Raw genomic sequence first — 14,439 nt, 5'->3', positions numbered from 1 at the left:
TTAAGGTCCTGTCCAACCCAAACCATTCTATGATTCACTGCATGAAACACATTATGACTCACAAGATGCTGTTCCCTACAGTGGCTAAGTACCAGTACAGGAAACTAATCACCTACTAAACCTCTAATGCAAGTGCACAAACAAATCTTGATTAAAGAAGTGAAGCTATACTTTCTTGCCCAGAGTCACTGGTGGGGGTACAATCATCACAATGTACTGGCTCTCATGAAATGTAGCTAGATTATCAACAGAGGAAAGTCAGTTATTTAAACTTTGTGTGAGGTTTTATTAGAGAACACATTTATTATACCACTTAAAAGCTTAGGAAAAAAAAAAAAAAGTAGAACAAAACCCTGTTTGACCATCTACTTATCAGTTAAAGAGCCATCCTCCCCTTCTTTTCTTGTTTGTTTTCAAGCTCATGCTTATAATTTTTTCCACAGATGCTACCAAGCATTGCATCCTTCAGCTGGAGCTATTTATTATCTGTCCTTCTGTTATAACATTGAGGACAAAGGGGAAATTATTCTCCCCTCTGTATTTTTTCCCTTGTAACTTTGCAACCATCCCTTTTCTCTTTCACCCCCTTCCACCTACACATCCCTCTGTGGTACATAACACATAAAGGAATAATTTATTTTGAACGAGGAAAACACCCTCATGTCCTCTGGAAAATGCACAGTATGGACTAAAAAGAATTATGCATAGGTACCTCCAGAGCAAAGGTACCTACCTGCTCACCTTATTAGTCAACTCAGTAAGAAAGGCCCTTTCAAATACCAGCAAGTAGTGGCTCAGAAACTGATCAGAGACCACTATCATTCTATTTACATAGCCTTTTGTATCTTAGGCTGTTTATATAAAATGTAATATCTGCTGTTCATAAAGCTGCACCTATTTCTTGTTTATCTTTGCTAGCACTAAAAATGAGGCAAAAATAGTTCCTAATCTGTCTGGAACTAACAGCTGACAACAGCTGAGTCAAAACCCCATTAAAACAGTGTAATTAAAACAGTGACCTTATTCTCTGTGGAAAGGTTTGTCCTTCTAAAACATATTCACTACTAATTTACAGGAACTATTTACCTCATAAAATAAAATGTTCACCTCTGCTTACAGGAGAAAGAAACCCAGTGACAAGGACTTCACCCCTCACAGTAACTGCAGACCAGCAGTCACTCTGCAGGGTCTAATTCATTTTAATAGAGCAATTCATAGAAGTGTTTTGGTAGAAAGGCTGTTGCAGAAGCTGATTTTTTGCGAGACAGTGAAGTTGCAGCTGGACACTTGACCTCTGTTGGAACTAGATGGCCTTAATCAACACAGACTCTGAATAGACCCTGAAAGCTCTCCTTTTCCTTGACTTGTTTCTCACCTTCCTGTCTCACAGGTTAAGTCATCCCTTCTTTATTGAGACACTGATTTATTAAACACTGGATAGGAGAAGTTCATTTTTTCCACATATTGCTTTTATCCACATATAGCTTTTATCCACTTTTTGTACTAAGCTGCAAGGCATTGTGGGGTTTTCTTCTTTGGTAAAGCCAAGCAGAGGAGGAACTTGGGTGAGAGGTGAGAGCTGTCGATCATAATGCCTCAGAATTAATCTCTTCAGAAGGAGCAAAGCCACAAATCCTGATCAGATTACAGGGTGACTAAGGCTTTAGGAATATGCATCAGGACAAATGTGAAATGCTTTCTGACATCTACAACTCTGAAAAGGTCATCTAGCAATCTTCACAAGGCTGTTGCTTTATCTTATATCCTCGTCTAAAAAATGGGCAAGAAGTATTAAGCATGATGGCAGGATATCTATTTGCTGAAATTCAGACACCACCATTTTCCTGATGATGAGATGTTGCCCAGAAAGGAAAACTAGCTAAAGCTAGGCTTAACTGATACTAAGTGTAGGTTCTTCAGCATACCTACTCATGCACGGCAAGAACTTATGACAGAAGAAGCAACTACTAATAATGATTTCTAGAGATACATGTTCAAATTCATGTGCAGTAGTTTTTTTTTCCCAAACATCAGATAAGGCCTGTGGTGGAAAATTCAAAGCTGTCATGTATTATCCACAGGTGGTAAGCTACATTTGGATAGAGAGAACTCTCAGCCATACACTTCTTTCTAACTTCTTCCCTTCAACTAGGAACACAGCTATATTTCCTCTGTAGTCCTAGGTTATTCACAGACAATTTCCATTGTCAGAAAGCACAGTGAAGTTAGAAAGGGTCTCTAGAGGTCATGTCATCTGGCTGCTCTGCTCAAAGTAGTCATACAGTCATTGACACAAGTCTGTACATCCTGTAGCACCCCTCCTCTTCTAATTTTCCCATCATTTTGTAATTCAGCATTGCTTCTTTCTCATCCCATACTTACACATGATCATTAAGGGCAGGTTTCTGTCATGCTTGTGAGGATTACCTGACCCACCCATATGGCAATAAGTAAAAAACTATTTCTTACCCAAGAAAGAGGCAACTTTGCTTTCATTAAGGACAAGTCCTGACCACAAAAGCAGTCATGACCTGCATTTGCAAGACCCTACTTCATAACTACTCTGAGTTTGCTGCTTAAGGTCATCTTGACCTTAATAATAACATCTAAATGTATCACATATCTTGAGTAATATCTAAATGTATAATTTCAATGTATCTATATCTAAATTATGCTGTAGATCATCAGCACACCCTTCTTAGATGATGTGTAGTTATAATTTTTATCAGTCTTTTGAGTTATTAGTGAGATAGATCACAAAACAAGGCTATCATATAATAATTCATGTATAGGACCTTCCAGGGGAAAAGGGATTCAGGAACACGAAAAGAAGGGAGTGTCATTTACAAAAGAATCACATATGGAGAAATTAGTTCTCTGTGTGTATCTACAGAAGCAAATAATCTTATCTCTAGCCATTTACACCTCACAAGAAGTTATCTGCAAAACCTCAAACAATATCCTTTAAAGGCAACATACTGGGAAGTCAAGCTGATCTTGTCTTCTTTGTGATGATTAGCTCAGAAACAAAGCTGGCCATTAAGGATAGTTGGTGATTTTTTTTTAAGTGTTCTAAGATTTCCCCTTCAGAAACAGCAACACATTATATTTAAGGAATTATTTTTAGGTAATTTAATTAATTAATTAATTAATTAAATGACATTTTAAGGATAGCCCTTTTTAAATTTTTTTTTAAAACATTGCATTACTTGGCAAGGTGACATAAGAGAGACTTGTATTAGTGGCGGAGGAAAGAAATTTTCTTTGGCGTCACTCCTTCCTGCTCTTAATGGTTTTTTTTTAGGAAGAGGGGGAATAAAAATTCCCTTTGAACACCATGGCCTTTGCAAATCTCTTCCTCAACCAGCAGGCTATGTCAACCTTGTCCCTCTTTTCATCAATAAGGAAATCACAAGAATCTGTATGAATAGAATTGTCCTCCTACCTTATAAACCACAGATTCTTTCTCTCCCCATGGATGTACTTTCAGTTCAAGATACAATAGCCTGAAAAATATTCTCAATTTCATCATTCCAAGGTCCTGTGCCTTCACTAGAACACGTTACCAAGCTCCTCTCCTACTAAGCAACTCTCTCTGACTCTTCCTATTGTAGGACCCATCTCAACACTGAGACCCACCTTTTTAGCAAGTGAATTTAATAATCTGCCACATCTCTGAGCCAGCTAAGGTGAGAAGAAGTGCTTGCTCTGTAAGACCACTCTTTTGCAGCCAACACTTTGGTTTGGGTGCTCTATTACTGTGAGCTATCCCTACATGCATAAAGAAGAAAAACTACCTTTACAGACACTGGTGTGCAATTTCTGGTCTTAGAAAGAAGAAAACACCTTTCCTTAACCTTCCAGAAATTTTATTCATTTAAATGTGTCTATAAATAGGCCTATTAAAGTCAAACACTTTCTTCATGTGTATAATGATATTGATACTCATAGGCACTTGGAGAACTGACTGGCAAAACCCCATAATCTTAGGGTTGATACTAATCATATGTTTTTATTTAAATGATATAACATTAATGCCAAATACTATTGCTAGTAAAAGCATCTGCCTAAGTATCTGCATGGATTATTTTTATTTTAGCATTTATATTATCATTTATTTTCTTTTATTACATAAATTCACCTAAAGGTAGGCAAACTGGTCTCTAGCATCTATTTCAGACTTTTTTTTTTTTAAATAGTAGGAGTACTCAGAAGCTGTAAAACAGGGTCTCTTCAGCAAGGTGTTGAAAATATATAGGATGGAAAAGAAGATAACTATCATGTGATGTCTACAATCTTTATTATTTTTTATTTATTGTTATTCATGTTGTTGTTACAAATATATGCATACCTCAGATGCCAACTCTTCAGTAAAACTGGAGAGATTTGGTGTACTGTGCCTTAAATGTCCTTGCTCCCTTCAGCTACTGATATCTCCAACCCTTGTTTACAGGTCTGCCACAGACACATCCACAGCTATCTTTGATAGCAGCCAGTGATCTCTCATGACCAGTTGTATTTGTTTCCATTTGACCTCTGAACCCTGAGCAGGTATTTGATGATTTTTTTTTTCCTTTTTCTTTTTTTTTTTTTTTTTTTTTTTCTCCCTTAGCTTAATATAAAGGGGGAAAATGATGACTTTCAGTACCTCTGGAAGTGTCAGCAACCTAACTGTGCAGGACTGCTGGAGGCAACTAAGTTTCAAAATTAGGATGCTTTTTGGCAGCTCCTGGTGTTTAATGCTGAAGGAGTTTCATTTCATTCACCTGCACTTGCACCATGGGGTGCCATGGACTATCTGATATTCAAAAAACAGTTTAAGGATACATGAGCTAAAGGCAACACTGAATTCTGGATGGAAGGCCTTCCACAGAGGAAAAGTGCTTTTCAAATCAGCAGCTTCATTGAAAGAACAGTTTTCATCCTTTCTGCACTTATCTCAACATCTGAGATATATTAATCAATATGTAGATACCCTGAGAACCATACTAAAAAACAAAAACAAGAACAAAAAAACCAGGGCAAGGTCTTCTTTGAAAAGAAAAGTAGCACAAGAAAATGGAGCACAAGAGAAGTATTCTTAGATATGATGTCTGCCAAGATTAACTGTACCAAACTCTTCTACAGCTCCTCCCTATTTACCAACATGATCTGTCTTCTCTGCAGTGGGTGGAATACAGCCCGTGATAAATCAAAATTACATTGGCTTTATTATAGTAGAGTTAAAAGGCTTCTGAACATAACTGTCTTCAGTGTTAATGTGGGCCAGCATAGTATTCTGTAGAACAAGACCTGTGTCTTTTCTTGAGTCTGAAAGAGTCCAACATAGTTTTGATACTACAGATACAGCCAGTATTAGTCTCTGTTAACAGGCCTCCTGATTTCACCTGGCACCTGGTTGCCCTAAAAAGACAGCACTGTGTATACATTCCTCTGCTGTTTTACGTGAGTTATTAAATTATTAATGTTTTGGTTTCTTCAATTTGTTTAACAACCTGGTTCACTTGGGCCCTTTTTCTCTCAGATAATCACTGTGGGAGATCTGTTGCACTCTAATGAATATTACTGGCAGGATTACACAGTGAAAAATGTGAGTTAAATATTTCCTACCAATCCTGCAAATAATTTCTTAGGAAATAAGCTCATTCACACTGTGCTTCAGAATTATCAAGTCATTTATCTCTCAAGTCTTTAAATAATTCAGAGGAAACCTGACATTTGGATAGCAACTGAACACATTTTTTATGTTATCAGGAAAAGATTAAATTAGAGAAACATGCTGTGATTGAAAGAGCAATAGAAATTGTCAATGTTCACCATACACAGCTATATTTTGCTAACTGAGCACAGCTTGCAAGTGGGGTAGTGCTTCTCTGTGACACTTGAGGAGTGGGAGAGGATTGCAAAATGAGAAGTTGCCCTTCCCTACCTTGTTTTGCTTCTAGTAACGATCTCTTATTGTTCTACACCAGCGGAGAATTTTCCTTTCTGCTAATCTGGTCTGTTTATCTGCTACTAGTCTCACCAAAAGTGCAGATTTGACAGTGAGAGTTTGTGCAGACAGGGAGAGTTCGAGGTCTCAGATCCAGGACAGATTGTGTTTCAGAACACATATGCATGCAACCATGTGATTGCTGGGTCCTGGGGAATATGTGGGCAGGGCAATGCAATGGATCACAGTGGGTGTTCCCCTGAAGGCCTGGGTCCCCAGAGATCCAATAAATGTAGCTGCAGCACAGAATAAATACAGGAGGAAAGAGACAAGCTGCTCCACGGCTGGAGAAGGCAGTCCTGACACCTGGACATGAGCCCAGATGTTTTGGGAGTTTGAAATGTTCCTTCCTGCTCTCTCAAGAGTACAGTCTCAGCCAGCTGGCTCCTACATAAACAAACACAGACAGACAGTGACACTTTAAAGCTATTAATTAGTCCAGCTCTCAGTGAAGTTAATTTCAGAAATTAGTGTCTTTCTGTATCACGGAGCTTAATCATGAACGCTTTTGATGAATTAAGTTCACTTTATAGTTTTCTTCTTTAGCCATTTAATGAAAGAGACATTTATGAATAGAATCTGACGTTAGCCTCTTTCATACACAAATAAGTAATTTTTGCATTGTTTACACACCACAACTAAGAGAAAATTTATTTTATAAACCTCATCATATTTCAGGTAAAAATAGCTATGAACACTATAAAATTAAAAACAGATATGCAAGGGCTGAACTTGGTTTCCACACATTTTTATGTGCATATTTCTCTTTGTCCAGTGCTGTAGCATAATGCTTTACTGACAGTTTTCATTAATCAGTTCCTATTCTAGATGTAAATTAACCAGTCTCACAAACAAGAGTCCTCTTTATCACTGCAGTCTTCACATCTTGATTTTTAGACAATTTTTCACGGGGTTATTCATTAATTAGGTCTTTAATTATGGATTAATTAGCAGCTGAATTACAATATTCCTTATACTTTCTCAACTCTTGTAACACTAATATGTTTGCCATCAACCATGATAGATGTTACATATGCAAGGGGATTTATTACAGTTGTATTCCCCTAGCACTTCAGTGAGCTGACTAATTATTCTTCCACTGACAATGAAGCTAATGAAACACTGGACTGATGTCTCTGACAAATTTTTTTTTTTCCCCACTAGGTATTGCTGAAGAGAGGCCTAATTCTCTTAAGATTGAGAGACGAATGATGTATTTGAAATGGGCATGTATTTTCAGGTTGTTTCTTATCAAAGGAAAAACAGCTCAAAAGTGTATTACATATTGGTAGAGGTGTCCAATCTATGAATGCAGCTGTAGTCAGCAGGTGTAAACAATTGTCTTGGGCAGCGTACAACAGAGTCCTGGGAAACCAAAAGCATGTTCTAAGAATTGATTAGAGAGATGCCCCTTAACTTCTTATACATAGACTTGTGGCAAATAAACTTGTATTCATTGTCACTGAGCAAAACACAGAGGCTTTCATATACAATTAGATGACCTTAATTTAGCATAGCATTACACTCTCAGATTTCTCAAACTTGTTTCAGGTCCATTGTGTTTTTTAACACAATGTTTCATTGACTTCTTTCTTGTCTTAAGGTTCCTGAACAATTCCCAAGAGCTGAGGCAACTATTACTTACCTTTCATGTACCTTTAGAGGATATAGCCTCAGAAATTATCTCTGTGAATGACCACATCACAAATGTTATTTTAGACTCTCTGTCCTAGCTGACAGCAATTAAAGACCTTCCAAATGTAGAATTTTCTTTTGCTCCCCGGGGGCCATTTTAAATGTATTCATCTAAGAATTCAATCCTGCCACCTGCCCCTACTGCAGAAGAACAAAAACCTACATCTGACCTATAGCAGTCCTATTTCCAGCATAAGATACAAGATCATTAGTAGTATAATGAGTAAAATCATGGTCATAGGCAACTGCAAAGATGTTGAATTCTGTGATTTAAGATAGCAGACAATTTAGATAAGCATTTTTAGATAAGCAAGAGATGATGCTGTTTTCAACTACTCCAGCAGTCAGGTTCTTTTAGCTCTAATGGCCCAAACCCCACCATACAGTCATGAGGTGGCATCTGTATTTTATCTGTTCTCTCATCACAGCTGTGTTTTTAGTCTTTCCCACAAAACTTTCACCACATCTGTGAACAGGAGTCACAGGTGACATTTGACATCTGGATACCTTCCTTTGGAATAATCCTTTTACCTTCAGTCTGAGAAGAACAAATTGAATGAAAATCTTTGGTATGATCTACCTCTTAAAAAGAATTGTCATCCATCCCTGATCCTTGAAACTGTGCTCAGTTAACTGCTGTTGAGAGGAAGAGAGCTGGTCAGTACCTTTTAACCTACAGAAAGTAACATGTCAATGATAGCCCATAAATACTTGTGGTAACAACAGCAACAATAATGACAGTATTTGACTTTAAATGATTGGCTGTGTTCACAAAAGATGTAGCAGGCTGTATTTCCTATGCCAGTTAGATTAACTGTAAGTACCCTTCAGAAACTGAAGTTCTATAACTCTTTTTAAATTCCACTCTAAATTTTGACAGACAACAAAGATAAATGACTGACCTCTCAAACCATTTTTTTATTGAAAATCATTCTCACACCAGCATACGTCCTTGAGATGTAATAGCAATGGTTTATTATATCTGAGTCGCAGAGTGGAACTTGAAAGGTTTCCTAAATTATAAAGTTTGGATTTGTCACAAGTGTAAATCTACTTAGAGGAACTATGCACAGGATGAATCTCACTCTCTTTAAGGATATCCACCTAACATACTAAATGGGCTAAATGCTCTCTGTTTCAGCTATATTTCCCATATGCTTTGGTTTTTAAAGATCCACAGCAAAATAGCAGCAACCTGGTAGCTACTTCTAACTTTCCCTGCCATTTTCCACCTTGACCCCACACATCTGAAGAAACACAACAATCAGCAAAACTGTCACTTACCTACTACTAAAGAAACACAGATGTCCAGAGCTCCTGAGTGTGCTCTGCAGTTATTCAATGTGGGACGCTGAGGTTGTTTATAGCATAGCTCATGGCCAGCCAGATCTGTTTGAACCCCACAGCGTGACTAGCCTTCCAGATGTACTAATATGCTATATTTGTAAAGTGATAACATGATCTGTGGTCTTACAGCAGAGACATGGGCAGGATAAAATGTCTGCAGTGCATGAGTCAACACAGGATGGAAACAACAGTGCTAGGACAGCATCTCATTTGCTTCAAGGAAAGTGCGACAGAGAAAATGTTACTCATGCTTATGTATATTTGTTGGAAAAGGGCAAGGAGAACAAAACAAAAATGCATAGAGAGTCTGAATTCCTCTAGTACAGGCTACCTTTTCCTTCCCACGTCCATCCAAATCTGAAATTAATACACATGTGTACACAGACAATCACCATGCAGTTTGCATGACTGAGTGATTTACAGCAAATTCTGCTTTTTCTTACTGAGGTGACTCATCTTTTTATGACAATGCTTGTCACTGATGGTGGTATTCCTAATTATTTTTAATGGACCAGAAGAGCAGGGCTGCAGGCAGCCAGAGACCATCTTGCTGCAGAATCAGCATTGCCAGGGCTGGGACTGATAAGCTCAAGGAGCTGATGTGGGGTCCTGAGCCATGGGAAAAAGAAAGGGTCCTGGGGGCTGTAAGAGGGAAGATGGACATGGACACTGAAAAAGGGAGGGAGGGAGGGAAGATTATTTTCAAAAAATAAAGTTTTTCATCCAAAATATTTTCAAAAAACGCTTTTAATTTGATTTCCTTTAAAATTCAGCATTTCAATTAAAAGTTTCATATTATAATTTTTTTAAAAAAAGTTTTTACAACAATTTCTGCTTATTTTTCATCCCTGCCAGTAACAATAAGCATTAATTACTGCAGCTGGGCTTGGCTGAAGCTTCAGATACTAGTTTTATATTGCTGTGCTTTCAATGACCTTGCTGAAATCACATCAGATTGGAATGGGAAAGTCAGGGAAAGTCATGAGTTGTGAGTTTAAACGTTCAGTTCTGTCTTCAGGTCTGAAGGAGGCAGTATCAGGATTCACTTTGATCTTTCTCAATGCAGTGTGTTTAAAGGCATGGTGACATGTCTTAAGGATCCTGCATCACATATCCCTACTAATCAGTCATCTTTGTCTTCATTTACATAAGCAATAAATAGTGATCACCACATCCAATTTTTATAATATGTTTTTATTTTCTGATACAACTACCCATTTGCATGTGTTTTTTTGCCACATAGCTATACAGATTTCCTGTCGTAGTTACCAAACTTCAGCCAGAGGAGCTGGTGAAGAAATCAGTGAGGGAGACAATACTTTGAAGCAGGGAAAGTGAGTCCCTTCTATATTCAAAAGCATGGTCTGAAATTCTGCTTTTCTGCACTTTGCCTGGTAAAACATGTTGCTATATTTTTGTTCGGAATGTGAAAAAATGAAATAATAATTAATTAGCAATTGTATTGAGAAAAAAGTGACCTCCATCTCACTTTTTCAGGATCCATCCTTTGGTGTACAGGTGTTGATTTTGGCAAAGGAGGGTAAGAGGTCTTGTGTTCTTTAAGTGTAGAAATACTGAAATGTGTTTCAGTAACAGAAAGCTGAGCTTGCAGTTAATTCCCTGGCCTTAACCAAGGATTCATAGATCAGCTAACCTTCCAACTACAATCATAGCTTACCCATGACAAGGAGAGGCTTGGGATGTTTGCTGCAAATGAGAAAAAGGATCAGCTGATAATGTAGGCATCACCTACATAACAAAAAAAAAAAAAAAAAACACCAAAAAACCAAACAAAAAAACCACCGGGCTATCCTATTAAAGACAATGCACTAAGGATGGAAAAACAACTGAGGAAGGGCATGAAAGAATTAGAGGAGTATTAAAAAGTGACTGTCTGGGAAGAGAGAAAGACAGAGAGAGAGAGAGAGAGAGACAGAATATACAATATTGTTTAGTTGTGAAACTCAGTATACTTGACAAAAAAATACTAAGGAAAAGGAAACCTGTAAGTCAGTACCTAAGTGCTGGCATAGTATGAAAATACCACAAGTAAGGGAGCAGTAGACAGCAGACTGCTCAGGCCAGTGAAAAGACAGAAGGCTTGCTTGCTAACAACAAAACCTATTGACAGGCTTGAATCTATTTAAGGCATGCCAGAGTGACAGAAGCTAGTTTGTTCAAAGGTGTTTGCCTACTGCATCCTGCATCCTAGCTCATCATCAGCAGTATTCATCTGTCAGAGCCAGCTGACCTTGGTTCAAGCACAGCCTTGCATGCCTGCCACAGTATTCCCACAGGAATTGCTCCTCATCCAGGTGATCCAGTAGACTGACCAGCATCTATGTACACATTTGACACTGCAGTCTACTGAATCATCCTCCTGGATGAGGACCACTGCCTGGTAAGTGGTACAAAAACAGTCATTTCATAAAGAGGCACGGTCCATTTTGGCTGCTGGAGTTCATCAGTCTCATAAACTGGAGCTATTGTGAAATATAGAAGGAGCCAGCACTGGACTCCCTGAATTCCAAGTCTTCGAAATAGCTTGCAAATCTGCCCAAACTGTTGTAGTTTGAAGCCAGCTGCTCCAGAGGCAGCAGCTGTATAGCTTCTAGTGATGAATTCACTCGAAATCAGAACAGCCCTGGTTATGAATCAATGTACTATCCTAGCAGATCCTCTGCCGGGGAAACTGATAAATCCACCACTCAGATAATCCAACTGACACAAATGAGAATTGACTACAAACAAACCAAGGGATACTATCTTTTTCCACTTGTGCATTAGCACAACTAAACCATTACAGCTGTTGCAAAACTTCCCTACTTAATCTCTTCTTTATAGAAAACTCACACAGTAAAGGCAACAAAGGTACTAGCAACATAATCTGCTGTATAAAAAATTGCCATATAAGCATATCTATACCTTTTTTCTGGTCTGTCTTCATTGTTCACTCTAAGGGTGATTACATGCAATTGAATCAAGGTGAGTAGAAAACTCTAAAGGTTAAGGTCAATGTCTGAGTAACACAGGCTGCAGCCAAGACCTAGCATGGGGTAGAAGTGGGAGCAGCACTTTGTGTAGACAAGGCACCTTCACACCAGACCTTCAGACCTAAAAGACTGACAACAGAGTGGTTCTAGCATAGCTGAAACCAAAACATCTACCAGAAGGAAACACTTGACAAGTAACAGCTTTTAAGGGACATATTTCCCATAATTATACAACAAAGTAAAATGCAGGCAAAGACTTACACAGAACAAAGACTTACATAGAACTTGCTACAGTAATTTATCATGTACCGAACCAAACTGTTCAGCAAAAATAAAACATTTTGCTTATTGCTTTGCTTTCATATTATCCATATGGCTTTCAGTCTTGAGCTGTCAGAGCTGCTGAGTAAATATAATACTGCAGAATTCATAAGTCACATTAGAAATCACTTCAGCAGGTCAGATTCTTATATCTGTGACCTTCCAGTATTAAGGGGTCAGTCCTTCCTGATGCAATCTCAGTATGCACCAAAGAAAGATCCAATTTATAACTCCAGACAAAGCTACAGCCCAGAGATGACTGTTCTGAAATGTGCCTGGAGCATTAGTATGATGGGTTGAGTCTCAGGCAATGTTCATAATTCTGGGCTCTGACTCACACTATTTTGCTGTCCTACCTGTGCTGTGAGACCTTTTGTGCAGATTTACCTCTCTGTCACACAGATGCTTCCACAAGCTTGGCTTGTGGTTCATCTTGGTTTTTTGGGGTTTTTTGGTGAGATTGCACAAAACAACCTCTTCGTCTGCTTCTCTTTACAGATTTCTTTGGAGACTACATCGACTTAATACAGAAGCCCTCAAAATTGCAGCTCCCAAAAGATCTGGGAATAAGCAACTCTCAAAGAACTATAAGACCTCTGTATATCTGTCCCCAAAATTTCGTAAATGCCTTAAAAATAATTTTAACTCATTTAGATTGTTTGTGCAGAGGTAAGTCAGCCTCCAGTAAATGTGCAAGGACATTCAAATCACAACAGGAAGAATGTCTAAAAGTTCACAAAGGATGGCACAGACACTGTGAGGAAGAAATGTAGAGCTTAAAATCTGGAGTTGTACTGAACACTATAGGCTTTGAGCAGACAACAAGGCTGTGACTGATTGAGGTCCTCCCAGGAGGTTGTTAACAAGGTTATAAAGATTCCCAAGATGAAAACATGTCAGAACTTACATCAGAATTAAGATACGATGACCATCCTTCTGTGTGAATGACGTACACATTTGTAAGTGGAAGCAGAGTTTCACTCAACCATGGATTCCTTTTAGAGCTACTTACACTTGTACCTGATTTGAACTGAATCACCTCATTTAAGAAACATTTTCTGAACTAAATAATGACATGTCATCTATTGATCTCTCTCATTACATTTAATTGTGCAACAAATTAAAGACACGAGAGCCCACCAGGAGCCCACTGGTGTGAATGAACAGAAATTAGATGTGTGTTACGTTTGATTGACCAGTAATTGTTGAAAGCAGGAGGCTTTTTGGTAGGAGCCAGGCTCAGGAGACAGCCTCATTAAAGGGAGCCAACCATAGCTATCCCTCCACCCTGACCAAGTCAGTGAAGAAGCACAGGTTCTTTTTGGAAGTGCATGTCTTCATCAAGGTGTAACAGGGCACTGTCAAGGGACAAAACTCATAGCATTCCAGGGACAATTAAATCTGGAAGAAGGAGGGGAAATACAGGAAAACTCAGTTCCATTTATAGTCACCTTTGCCTGCCAGAAGCTCAGGAGAAAATAGACCACTTCCAAATTCAACACCCTGCCTAGGCAGCTGTAGTGGGTTAATCCTGGCTGGATTCCAGGCACACACCAAAGCTTCTCTATCACTCCCCTTTGCAAATGGACAGGGGAGGGAAAATATAATATATGTTCCTGGGTTGAGATAAGGACAGGGAGAGATCACTCACCAGTACCATCATGGGCAAAACAGGCATTAACTGGGGATATTAATTGAATTTATTACTAACAAATTCAGAGCAGGATAATGAGAAGTAAAATAAATCTTAAAAGCACCTTTCCCTTACCCCTCCTCCTTTCCAGCTGTACCTCCTCCACCCTGGCAGCACAAGGAAACAGGAAACAGTTGTTTTTCCCACTGCTCAGGGAGAATAGTCTGTTCCAGTATGGGGACCCTACCACAGAAGAGAGTTCTCCACAAACTTTCCCAGTTTGAGTCCATCCAATGGGCAACAGTCCTCCACAAACTGCTCCAACATGGGCCACTCTTCCATGTCTGAAGTCCTTCAGGGAGAGGCTTATCCTGCGTGTGTCCCCCATGGATTTACAAGTCCTACCAGGATTACCAAGAAACTTCCATAAGGAAGTTATGGAAAGACTCCCCTTTCCA

The 14,439-nt window shown here is 38.7% G+C and overlaps 1 protein-coding gene across 1 annotated transcript in view; it reads right to left on the bottom strand.

Annotated features, from left to right (window-relative positions):
• Nucleotides 1-9,064, bottom strand: part of LRRC2 (leucine rich repeat containing 2) — a 76,846-nt gene extending 67,782 nt beyond the window's left edge. Inside the window, exon 1 of the mRNA XM_015615586.1 lies at nucleotides 8,972-9,064. The gene's annotated coding sequence lies outside the window, so the exon portion shown is untranslated. The remainder of the gene's footprint in view (nucleotides 1-8,971) is intronic.
• Between the last annotated feature and the right edge of the window lie 5,375 nt (nucleotides 9,065-14,439).

The sequence above is a fragment of the Parus major genome, chromosome Z (genome assembly GCF_001522545.3).
Source record: "Parus major isolate Abel chromosome Z, Parus_major1.1, whole genome shotgun sequence".
NCBI lineage: Eukaryota > Metazoa > Chordata > Aves > Passeriformes > Paridae > Parus > Parus major.
The sequence above is the reverse complement of the archived record's forward strand: the minus strand, read 5'-3'. Positions and strand labels throughout refer to the sequence as shown.